General features: G+C 35.8%; 1 protein-coding gene and 1 pseudogene across 19 annotated transcripts in view; one reads left to right on the forward strand and one right to left on the reverse strand.

The window, feature by feature from the left end:
• Nucleotides 1–12,204, forward strand: part of Erc2 (ELKS/RAB6-interacting/CAST family member 2) — an 873,922-nt gene that overhangs the window by 568,547 nt on the left and 293,171 nt on the right. The gene's annotated exons all lie outside the window — the stretch shown is intronic.
• On the reverse strand, nt 10,199–10,782 carry LOC101958813 (rRNA-processing protein FCF1 homolog pseudogene; annotated as a pseudogene).

Below are 12,204 nucleotides of genomic sequence, written 5' to 3' on the forward strand. Positions count from 1 at the left end.
CTCTAGAAGGAACCAAATCTGCTGAGACCTTGCTTTTGGACTTCTGGCCTCCAGAACTGTGAGAGGATAGATTTCTGTTATTTTAAACCACCAAATGGTAAGTTGTTTTGGCAGCTGTAGGAAACTAATACCCTTGAGTATTGGTAGTATTATTGATGTTGTCTTTAAGATACGGATCAGGGCCTTGGCTATTTCGTGATTTGGGCAGTTTCAAAAGTTTTTTACTTTGATGAAGTTAGCTAGAATCTTAGATAGCTAGAAGCACTGCTGATGGTGAATGACTTGTTTAGTGGAGTCCTTTTCCCTCTCATCACGCTGCAGAAGATCTAAATGTGAAATTATGAAGATACAGAATGAAGAAGAGAGGCATGGAAAGTTGATGAGATGGAAGTGGAATGATTGGTAGTAGAATGGACAAGGCATCTTTCTGGTATGGATACCAACAATTTCATCAGAACTTGAGAGGATAAAGGGAGTTTTAATTTAGGAAAAGTGAGCTCTCAGACAAAGATTTTTAAATCTGTGAAGAGAATGTTATCTCTAGACTGATCCCCAAACATTCTTGTCAGGGGGCAGTGGGAACTGAGAGGGACAGAAAAGAGACCCAAAGGATAGATGATAATTTAGCTGACTTAAAGCAAGCTGAAACACATTTATAACCTGATAATACAATAACCACCTTCTCGGTCAAGAAACTGGATTTTTTTTTTTTTGAGCCAGCACTTTCTGCATGTTCAGATCAGTCTAGCTCCATATATGTTTTTATAGAAGCACAGGTCAGCCAAGGGAAGGATGGCCCTGGACTCAAGACAACACTCCAGGCCTGTAATCTCACTGTAATCTCAGATCTGCTATTAGTGCATGATCTCTGGTAATGTACTTTTTCTCCCAGTCTCAGTTTTAAACACGTAGAAAACAGAAGTAAGTGTGTCTAGCACCATATTCTGAGAACAGACAAATATAGACTTACCTTGCACAGAGCCTGGCAGGTAGCAGGGGAGGGGTGTCTGTGTGTGTGTGTGTGTGTGTGTGTGTGTGTGTTTAGCTTTTATAAGCACCTAAATTTAGAAAATCCATGAACTAGGCATCTTGGGGGATTAAAGAGATGTTTAAAAAACGTTGTCTACATGTAGAAAAGCTCTATATTGTATAGAAGACAAAGGCATGCATAGAAGAATGCAATATTAACCAAGAAAGCCAATCATTTTGATTCTGTTTTGGTTTTCCAGATTAGAGATTATGCAAGGGCTTCACAGAGAATACTCAATTGAATGTGAATCTTGAAAAATAAGTAGCGTTTCCATAATTGGGTAGATCAGGCATGAGCTTCTTAGAAGACAATTCGATGGATGGCATAGAAATATAAACACATGCCATGAATGTACGGAGTGGAGCAAGCAATTATCAGGAGTTCAGAATAGGGAGGTAAGGCTGCAACTGCAAATTTGCACTAGCAAATTGGAAAGCCACAGTAAGGAATTTTGGCCCAGAATCTAGTGGAGAAAAATGATTGGGAAAGAGGGGAAGGACAGAGAAACACCAAAAAAAAAAAAAATGGAAACTTACAAAATACGTATTGAGTGAAAGTCAAATTAATAGAAGATGGACACAGATTGTCTTGGGGGAAACGGCAGAGGAAGGAAAAGAAGATGGTTTGAGGTTTTTAACCAGAGTTAAATATGATATCATAAAGATGAACTCCAAGTACGTCTCAAAATTTTTCAATTACTTAGCTTTGTTATTTTTGGTTATGCTTTTGTTTTTTCAAAGTGAATATATCCTTTTTAGTAGTTGTAAAAATAAAGTATTTCTATTATCATAACATCAATCATTCAGAAGTATATAGGCAATGAAGACACCCCCACCACCTCATGGAGACAGTTGTTGTTAACATTTTAATAGCTGAAATTTATTTTCTCCTTCCCCCTTCCCTTTCTCCCTTCTTTTCTTCATCCTTCCTCCCCTTATTTCTAGGTATATATCATTTTGCGAGAAAGTGGTGAAACAGTGCTTTGTTAGTGAGCACAGATTTACCTCATCATTTTTAATAGCCATGGAGCATTTCACTTTATCTATGGTATGATGATTTATTTAACTATTCTCTGTTATATGCTGAGTTTGTCTCCAGTCTTTCTGCTAGAGATCACACATTTTATAGCCTTTGTATATATTTCTAAACACTTTTGCCAACATTGACCTTAGATAATTTTTTTAGGTCTTTGATTTGGAAGCTCCTACACATGACGTGCAAAGGAGGGACGATCCCCTCATTCTTGTGTGTGTGTGTGTATGTGTGTGTGTGTGTGTATTTTGTAAATGAAGAAAGATTTACAGGTGTATAGTCCATTTATACTTGTTTGTGTATGAAATGCCTATTTCTTCCTTTTGCCCCTTTTGTCTCATGAGACATTTGATCAATCAGTTTATATATTAAAGAATATATCTTTCATTGTAAACATGAAAACATGTAAGTTTCTGTGTGTATTGGCCATTTGTTTATTCATGTTTTCACATCTACCAATCCTTCCTTCCTAGTTTTTGGTTTTTAAGTTATGCCTAACAAAGGACCTACTGCTATTTCCACAAATGGCACATAAATGTTTGAAGCAGCGGGTCTGGAAGCTGCCCTGTTGCCCTCTGCCATTTACTGAATGGACTGTACAATTCTTCTGCTGAGCTTCCTAGTGGCAGGATAAAAGAGGATATTATTAAGAGTTTTGACTGTCTTGAAATGGGAGTTTGCCATCTCTCTGAAATCTCATCTCCTGACAAATTCCTCAAACGTAACCTGAAATCAGAACCAATGTTGGGGTGGGGTGGGGGATGAGAATGACTGTGAATGGTATTCACTGCAATCCTGGGGAGAAGTCATTTCCAATTCAGAGCATGGCCTTTTCCCTGAGACTTTCCTCACTCCTTTCTGTCCACAGTCATGGTGTTAACTGATATTTGTTTCTGACTGAAGAGGCAACAATGATATCAGCTTTTTTGATCTGTTTGTACAACCTCTGGTGCAGGTAGCTATCAAATTGAAAAATTAACCTGGGCTTCTGTGAACTTAGCTACCTCCATCCCTTTATAAAAGGAGCTTCTTGAATTCAGTGTTCTAGGCCTTTATAAACCAGTGTTCTAGTCTGTGATTTGTGATCTAGAGGGGAAAAAAAGTAATGGCATGCTCTTTCTATGAGCGCCATTACAAAGTTTAAAAGGAGAAAAAAAGAAAAAAGGGATTCTAAATCATTTAAATTGTGAGGTTTTAGAGTGAAAATGCTACCTGTAAGCAAACCAGTTGGGGGTTTTTAAGTATTTTAAGTTTTTTTAAATTTATATATTTATTTATTTATTTATCTTAATTTGCATTTTGATTTATTATACACAATTTCAGCACAACTTTTCATTTCTCTGATTGTACATGATGTAGCATTGCACCCTATGTGCAGTCTCATATGTACATAGGACAATAATGTCCATCTCATTCCACCATCTTTGCTGACACCTGCACCCTCCCCACCCTCCCACCCCTTTGCCCAATCAAAGTTCCTCCATTTTTCTCATGCCTCCCCCTTCCCCATTTTGGATCAGCATCTACTTATCAGAGAAAACATTCAGCTTTTGGTTTGGGGGGATTGGCTTACTTCACTTAGCATGATATTCTCCAACTCCATCCATTTATCTGCAAATGGCATGATTTTATTTTCTTTTAATGCTGAGTAATATTCCACTGTGTATATAGACCACAGTTTCTTTATTCATTCATTTATTAAAGGGCATCTAGGTTGCTTCCACAGTTTAGCTATTATGAATTGAGTTGCTATGAACATTGTTATGGCTACATTACTATAGTATGCAGATTTTAAGTCCTTTGGGAAAACTACAGACCACTAAAGAAAGAAATTGAAGAAGACCTTAGAAAATGGAAAGATCTTCCATGCTCTTGGGTACTCAAAATAAATATTGTCAAAATGGCCATACTACCCAAAGCGCTATACAGATTCAATGTGATTTCAATTAAAATCCCAACATCATTCCTTATAGAAATAAAAAATCAATCATGATATTCATTTAGAAAAATTAAAGACCCAGAATAGCCAAAGCAATTCTGCTAGCAAGAAGAGTGAAGAGGAATACATAATATCAGACCTTAAACTATACTACGAAGCTATAGTAACAGAAACAGCATGGTGTTGGCACCAAAACAGATAAATAGACCAATGGTACAGAATAGAAGACACAGAATCAAACCCACATAAATATAGTTATCTCATACTAGACAAAGGTACCAAAAAACATACATCAGAGAAAAGATAGCCTCTTCAACAAATGGTGCTGAAGTTTTTTATTGTTAGCATGCAACCCAAATGTTGTTAGCAAATTTTCATAAGCACTTTTGCTTTTCCGTTTCTGCCTATTCTTCATCGTGTTTTTTTAAATTCTGACATCCATATCTATAGTATTTTTCAGTGTCTATATTTTAGATGATAGTAGCAATAATCTTTTTATATTTTTTCTTTGATTTTAGTATTTTAACAATTATATGTATTCCTTTAAAGTTTTTTTAAATTGACCTGTAGCATGTATAGAAGTTATTATAATTATTATTTCAGATGGCCAAATTTCAAAAAGAGAACACATATAACTAAAAAATCCAGCACCCAGATCAATAACTAGAATATCTTGAGCACTTCAGAAGTCTGCCCCGTCCAATCTTCATTTCCCTCAAAGGTATCACTATTAAGATTTCTAACACTGTAAATTAATTTTGCCTTGTTTGAACTTTGTTAGTGGAATCATATGTTATACAGTCTTTTTTTCTGAATTATTTTGCACAACATGTTCGTTAAATTTATCCATATGTTTGTGTGTACTTGTAGTCAATTTACTCTCATTATTCTGGAGTATCTGGTTGCTCCAAGTATGCCATGTTGATTTTTATTCTTTTTGTCAATAGATAATTTGGACTATTTATCTTTGGAGAATATTTTTAGTAGTGTGGCTCTGATGTTCTATTAGTTGTGTTTTAATGAACATTTACACACTTCTCTTGTGTGTACACCCAGGAGTAGAAAGGCATATATCAAACACATACATTCAGCCTTTCCAAAGTGGTAGCAGGGAGTGCATACCCACATTTTGCATGAAGGTGAACCTGACTGCTATACATTTTTTTATAATTTGTTGAGAAAAATATCAGTATTTAATATTTGAAAAGAATCAAAAACTGTTCATTTACTTTTGCATGGTTTCCATTATTTGCTTTTATCTGAGAACTCACAAGTTACTCTATAGGTAATAAGGTCTGAAGTAAATTGGGTGTAAATGCACAATCCTTCTCTCATTCCAGTTTACAAAGCCCAGCAGAAAACATTTGTTACCCTATATTTTTACAATACTTCATTGTGATATGAGGAGGCTCCATGCTTTAAGAAAAGGAAATTGGGAGGGGAGAGCTAATATGATCCAGTGTGATTTTAGTGTAACAACTGGAGCCTTTGCAAAGGAAGGAGCCAACAGGTCTGACATGAAACACTGGGGCCACATGGTTTTGCAGTGGGATTAAGGGAATGGAAGAACTTTGTGCTTTTCATCAGAAAGTCATCCCCACAAACAATCTATATTTAAAGTGAAATATTTCAAACTTTCAAAAAGAAACTGCAAGGGAAAATGAAACTGGCTCCACAATGGGAAGACCTCTTTCTAAATATGAAATCTATGACAATAAATCATGATTTCTTCTTAAACTTATACCATAAGTTGGGTGGGGAAAGGTGTGTCAAAAGAATTTGATACAATGAAATAAAATTCCATGTTCCATCCATCTAATTCAATATTGTTAACCTAATTATCAATCATAGAATCTGATCTATCAGTTGGGAATTTAATTATGCTGCTGTAACCAACAGACACTGAAATCCAGTGGCTCCCACAAGATAGTTTATTTCTTCCTAACAAAGTCTGAATAGGCCATGTAGGACTGACTTGCTGGTTTGACAGTGATGGGATGCAGGCTCTCTCTTACTGCTCTCCTACCCTTAGCACAAGGCAGTTCTTCCTCTGTCCAGTCTGTGCTTTAGCTACCAGAAGAGAAGCAAGGGATAGGGAGGCCATATTCCCTTCCTGGAAGGGAGTAGTGAATGCTGTGTATATTGCTAGTGTGTTCATGGCATGCCCAGAACTTAGTCTACGTGACCACATCTAGCTACAGGTAGACTGATAAGTGTGGTCCTTAGCTGAGTGCCACAGGCCAGCTAAGCTTCTGTAGCTATAGAAGGGAATAATGGAGATGGGAGAACATTTCTACCTATGTGGTTTCTGAAACTTTATGACTGTTTTTATCACATTTTTATATGTGTATGCTGATCTCTCCTTCATCTCTCTCTCTCACTCCTTATCTGTGTTTTCTTCCTTGCATAGAACTCATCTCTGAACCCTTCACTCACTCACTCTTCCTAACCAGGACACAAGGACAACCAGCATTGAGGTCTTTATCTAGGAAAACAGAAACTTTTCCTTCCTTTCTTCCTTTCTCTCTTTCCTTCCCTTCTCCCTCCCACTTCCCCCCCCCCAGTCTAGATATAATTTGCCTAAGGTAATGGAAATCATTTCTAGAATCCCAAAAAGAGTCTATGGTACCCTTGATAAAGTCAAGCTAAAAAAAAAAAAAAATTCCACCCTAATTCCTAGCAACCTATATTTAACCAGAGTACTTGTCAGTATGTGTTAGGGAAATAATAGTTATCAGTCTCTGGTGAATTATAAAGGAAAATAATTCGTTAACCTTGAGATAGCAGGGGTGCTGGACAGCTGAATAGCAGAGCCCCTCTACTCTTCAATAGGACTGGGAGCTTGGAATGCATTGTCTTCAGAGACAAGGCCAACCCAGCATTCATTGTGTGTCCCTGGAACAGGACACCCACATTCCTTTGTAAGCTTTTCTCAGCTCATCTGCAACCCTTCAACATTTCTGAGCCTCTTGTGGTTGTCTTAAAGGGTGCAATTTTTTGGCAGTCAGATTTTGAACATCATTTTAGGAGAGAAATTGAACTCATTTAGCTCTGGAATTAGACAACCTGAGTTTGACTTCAGTCTCACCATTACTCACTGTTGGGGCTTTCGGCAAGTTTCTTAATGTTCTTCTGAGCTTGAATCTCCCCCACTCCTTTCCTTTTCCCTCCCTCCCTTCCTCCTTTCCTTCCTTTTGTGCCACAGATCCAACCAGGGGCTTTGTGCATGCTAGGCATGCATTCTACCACTGAGCTACATCCCAGCCTCTCCCTGCATTTTTTTAGCATGAAGAGATTTTGTAGTGACCTTGAATTAATTTACTTTACTCATTCATGCAACATGTGGTGGTTGCAGGTAAACAGAGGAGGGATAAGTGTGGGTCTCATCTAGGATGAATATGGAGGCCAGAAAATACACATTTCATTTGCACAGATGTGGTCAGTCTGGGTTGACTATATGCCTGGGAGGATGTTTCCAACAAGAATGCAATACAATAAAGCAATTAGGAGTTTGGATTCTGAAGTTAGATCTAGGACGGACCCCCAACTCCATGTGGCTGCCTCTGAGTTTTAGCTCCCTTGTGGTGTATTGCCAAATTCTTTGTAGAATCAAATCCCAGCTCCATCCCTTTCTAATTATGTGGCTTTAAGCAAATTATTTAATCTATCTCTATTTAAGTCTCTTTATTTAAATGGAACCATAACAGAACCTGCCATATATTTTTAAAAAATTTAAATGATGTAACACATGGAAAGCATTTAGTATATAGCACCTGGATCATAGCAAATGCCCAGCAAAAGGTAGCTGCTGTCATATTTTGGTCATTGCCAGGTTTTGTTTTAATTGTTTATTAGTTGAAGGTTTTTTTCTCCCTGATTGGAGCATCTGATTTATTTTAAAAATGCAACACATTTATTTATTTGTTCTAATTTGTTATACATGACAGAAGAATGCATTTTGATTCATAGTACACAAATGTAGCACAATTTTTTATTTCTCTGGTTGTACACAAAGTAGAGTGACACCATTCATGTCTTCATACATGTACCTAGGGTAATGATGTCCATTTCATTCCACCATATTTCCTACCCTCTGCTCCCTCCATTCCCCTCCTTCCCTTTTGCCCTATCTAAAGTTCCTCTATTCCTCCCATGCCCCACCTCCCCATTGTGGATCAGCATCCACTTATCAGAGAAAACATTCAGCCTTTGGTTTGGGGGATTGACTTTACTTCAATTAGCATGATATTCTCCAACTGCATCCATTTATCTGCAATGCCATGGTTTTATTATCTTTTAATGCTGAGTAATATTCCAATATTCCATTGTGTATATATACCACAGTTTCTTTATCCATTGATGAATGGATTGAAGGACACCTAGGTTGATTCCATAGTTGAGCTATCGTGAATTGAGCTGCTGTAAACATTGACATGGCTACACCACTGTAGTATGCTGATTTTAAATCCTTCAGGTATAATCTGAGGAGTAGGATAGCTAGATCAAATGATGGTTCCATTTAAAGTTTTCTAAGGAATCTCCATACTGCTTTACAGATTAGTTGCATCAGTTTGCAGTCCCACCAGCAATATAAGAGTGTGCCTTTTTCCCCACGTCCTTGCCAACACTTATTGTTGCTTGTATTCTTTTTATATTATTTTTATTTGTTTTAAATAGTTATACATGACAGTAGAATGCATTTATGCACTTTGATGTATCATACATAGATGGGATATAATTTCTCATTTTTCTGAGTTTACATGTTTCAGAATCATATTGGTCATGTAGTCACATATATACGTACAGTAATAATGTCTGTTTCATTCTACTATCTTTCCTGTCTCCTCAACCCTCCCCTTCCCTCCTATCACTTCCCTCTACCTAATCTAAAGTAACACTATTCTTCCCTAGTGCCCCCTACCTTATTGTGAATTAGCATCTGCATATTAGAGAAAACATTCAGCCTTTGGTTTTGTAGGATTGACTTATTTCGCTTAGCATGATATTCTCTAACTCCCACCATTTACTGGCAAATGCCATAATTTTCCTCCTCTTTAAAGATGAGTAATATGAGTATATATACAACATTTTCTTCATCCATCCATCTATTGAGGGACACCTAGGTTGATTGCATAGTCTAGCTATTATGAGTTGAGCTGCTATAAACATTGATGTGGATGCATCACTGTAGTATGCTGATTTCAAGTCCTTTGGTTATAAACCAAGGAGTTGGATAGCTGGGTTAAATGGTGGTTCCATTTCCAACTTTCCAAGGAATCTCCATTCTGCTTTCCATAGTGGTTGCACCAATTTGCAGTCCCACCAGCAATGTATGAGTGTATCTTTTCACCACATCCTCACCAACATTTATTGTTGCCTGTATTCTTGATGATTGCCATTCTGATGGGAATGAGATGAAATCTTAAGAATAGTTTTGATTTGCATTTCTCTAATTGCCAGAGATATTGAACACTTTTATATATATATATATTTGTTGATCAATTGTATTTCTTCTTCTGTGAAGTGTCTGTTCAGTTCCTTAGCTCACTTATTGATTGGGGTTTTTTTTTGGTATTAAGTTTTTTGAGTTCTTTATATATCCTAGAGATTAATGCTTTATTGGAGGTGCATGTGATGAAGATTTTCTCCCAATCTGTAGGCTCTCTCCTCACATTATCAATTGTTTCCTTTGCTGAGAAGAAGCTTTTAAATTTGAATCCATCCCATTTATTGATTCTTGATTTTAATTCTTGTGCTTTAGGAGACTTGTTAAGGAAGTCAGATCCTAGGCTGACATGGTGCAGATTTGGGCCTATTTTTTCTTCTATTAGGCACAGGGTCTCTGTTCTAATGCTTAAATCTTTGATCCACTTTGAGTTGATGTTTGTCATACTAGACAAAGGTGCTTGTATTCTTAATAACTGCCATTCTGACTGGAGTGAGATGAAATCTTAGAGTAGTTTTGATTTTCATTTCTCTAATTGCTAGACATGTAAAAAAAATCAACAAATTTTTAAATGAGACAAAAATTATTTGCAAAAAACATTAAGAAATGATTATATTTAACCATAGTCAGCTCATAATAGAGCAAATAATTCATGCTATATCCATTATTCTATATTCTATAGCATGTTTACTGAACTGGCAACTGAGAAAGATTTGGTTGAGGAAGGTAGAGGAACTTTATCTGGTAAGAATCAGAACCAAGGGGCTCCATAATTATCTAGCATACCCTTGATATTGTATCTATGGTTAGAAATGTACATGATAGGAACTCCAGGTATATTCTGGAGTCTTCATTTAAGGTCACAGTCAATTGTGGCCATGATGTTAACACTTGATCTGAGTTACTTTTTGTACTAAGCAGTCATCTGCATAGATTCCTTTGTGCTTGCATGGTAATGATTCAAACCATGGATCCTTTGCAATCCTTAAAGTTACTCAATACTTCTACCCCAATTTTTCAATTTCAGCCATTACACACAATCAGTTATACAAGAGATACACTTGGCATACAGACAGTCCATCATTGATTGCACTAGGTCCAGTTTGGCTTTAATGGAAAATTTATCAAATTGATATCAACCAGGATATGATAAGGTAGGCCCAGTTGTGTATTGTAATGGAAGAATAAGCAGGAAGAGTGTTGTGGAACTTCTCTTTCCTTCGATGCACTAGGATTGTTCTTTTGTTTCTTTTTAGGTTTTGATTTATCCTTTTCTTTTAGCCTCTCTTCTCTAAGACTAAGCATTCGTTTCATGGTCACATACTTCCTTGCTTTCTTTTGCATTCCATGTTCCACCACACACCTGTTTCTTTGGATACCTACTTGAAGTTTTAACAATTTTAAGAATGATTGACCTACAATAAGCTGCACTAATTTAATATATACATTTTGATATGTTCTGACATATGGAAATATATGTTAGACAATCAAGATAATGAACATACCCATTATTCCCTCAAATTTCCCAGTTCCTTTGAAATCAATCCTACCTTTCCATGATTCCTCCATTCTTATTCCTAGCAAGTACTGATCTGTATGCTTTATGTCACTGTGCTATATATGAGTTAACAATTTCTAGAATTTTATATTAATGAACTCATGTATTCTTTTATGACTTGCTTATTACCACTCAACATATTACATGAATCATAGGTTTTGATTTTTATTGCTTACAAGTATGTGTGTCATCAATATTGGTATACTATCCATTGAATTTTTAGACATTAAAATTGTTTCTAGTTTGGAGCTTCTGTAACTAAAATATTATGTTCATTCATGTACAAGATTTCCTATGCACACATTTTTCCTTTTCTCTTGGGTAAAAACCTAATAGCGGAATGACTGTGTGATATGGTATGTCTTTTTGATAAATTGTTTTTTGTTTTCCAAAGTGTTTGCATTATTTTGCCTTCTCAACCTCAGTATATAAGAATTCTAGTTTCTCCAAATCCTAGCCAATACTTTGTATGGTCAATCTTTTAAATTCAACCATTTGGATAAATGTGCAGTAGTGTATTATTGTGATTTTAATTGTCTTTCGCTAATGACAATAAGCACATCTCCTCATGTGCTTATTTGCCACCTGTATATATTCTTAAGTAAATGTTTTAGATATTTTGTCTATTTTATATTAGGTTGTTTTGTTTTATTTTTGAGTTTAAAGAATACTTTATTCTGTATTTAACTTCTTTATTACATATATGATTTGTAAGTATTTTCTTCTGGTGTGGGGATTGCATCTTTTATTTTAAAGCTTTTTTAATGGGAGCATAAACATTTAGGATTCTTATGGTTAAATGACTCATTTTTCATTATGGAATGACCCTTTTTATCCCTGCTAATACCATTTTCTGAAAACAATTTTCTTCTGATTAGTATAAGCCTATCTTCTAACTTTTTACTTTTTTATCTTTATAAAAAGATAAAAATAAGTCTTTATACTTACAGTGTCTTATTTGTAGGCAGCATATATCTGAGTCTTCCTTTTTTAGCCAATATGAAAATTTATGCCCTTTAATTGAGGTAATTAGGCCAAGTACAGTTATTTTTATTCTTTGTTATGGTCAGGTTTGAATGTATCAGCTTGCTTTATTTTTTTAAATACCCCATATTTTCGATAATCCTTTTTTTTTTCTGTTGACTTCTTGTGTCTTAATTGAAAAACTTGAATGGAATTACTTTTGTTTTCTTTTTCAT

Source organism: Ictidomys tridecemlineatus, chromosome 2 (genome assembly GCF_052094955.1).
Source record: "Ictidomys tridecemlineatus isolate mIctTri1 chromosome 2, mIctTri1.hap1, whole genome shotgun sequence".
Taxonomy (NCBI): Eukaryota; Metazoa; Chordata; class Mammalia; order Rodentia; family Sciuridae; genus Ictidomys; species Ictidomys tridecemlineatus.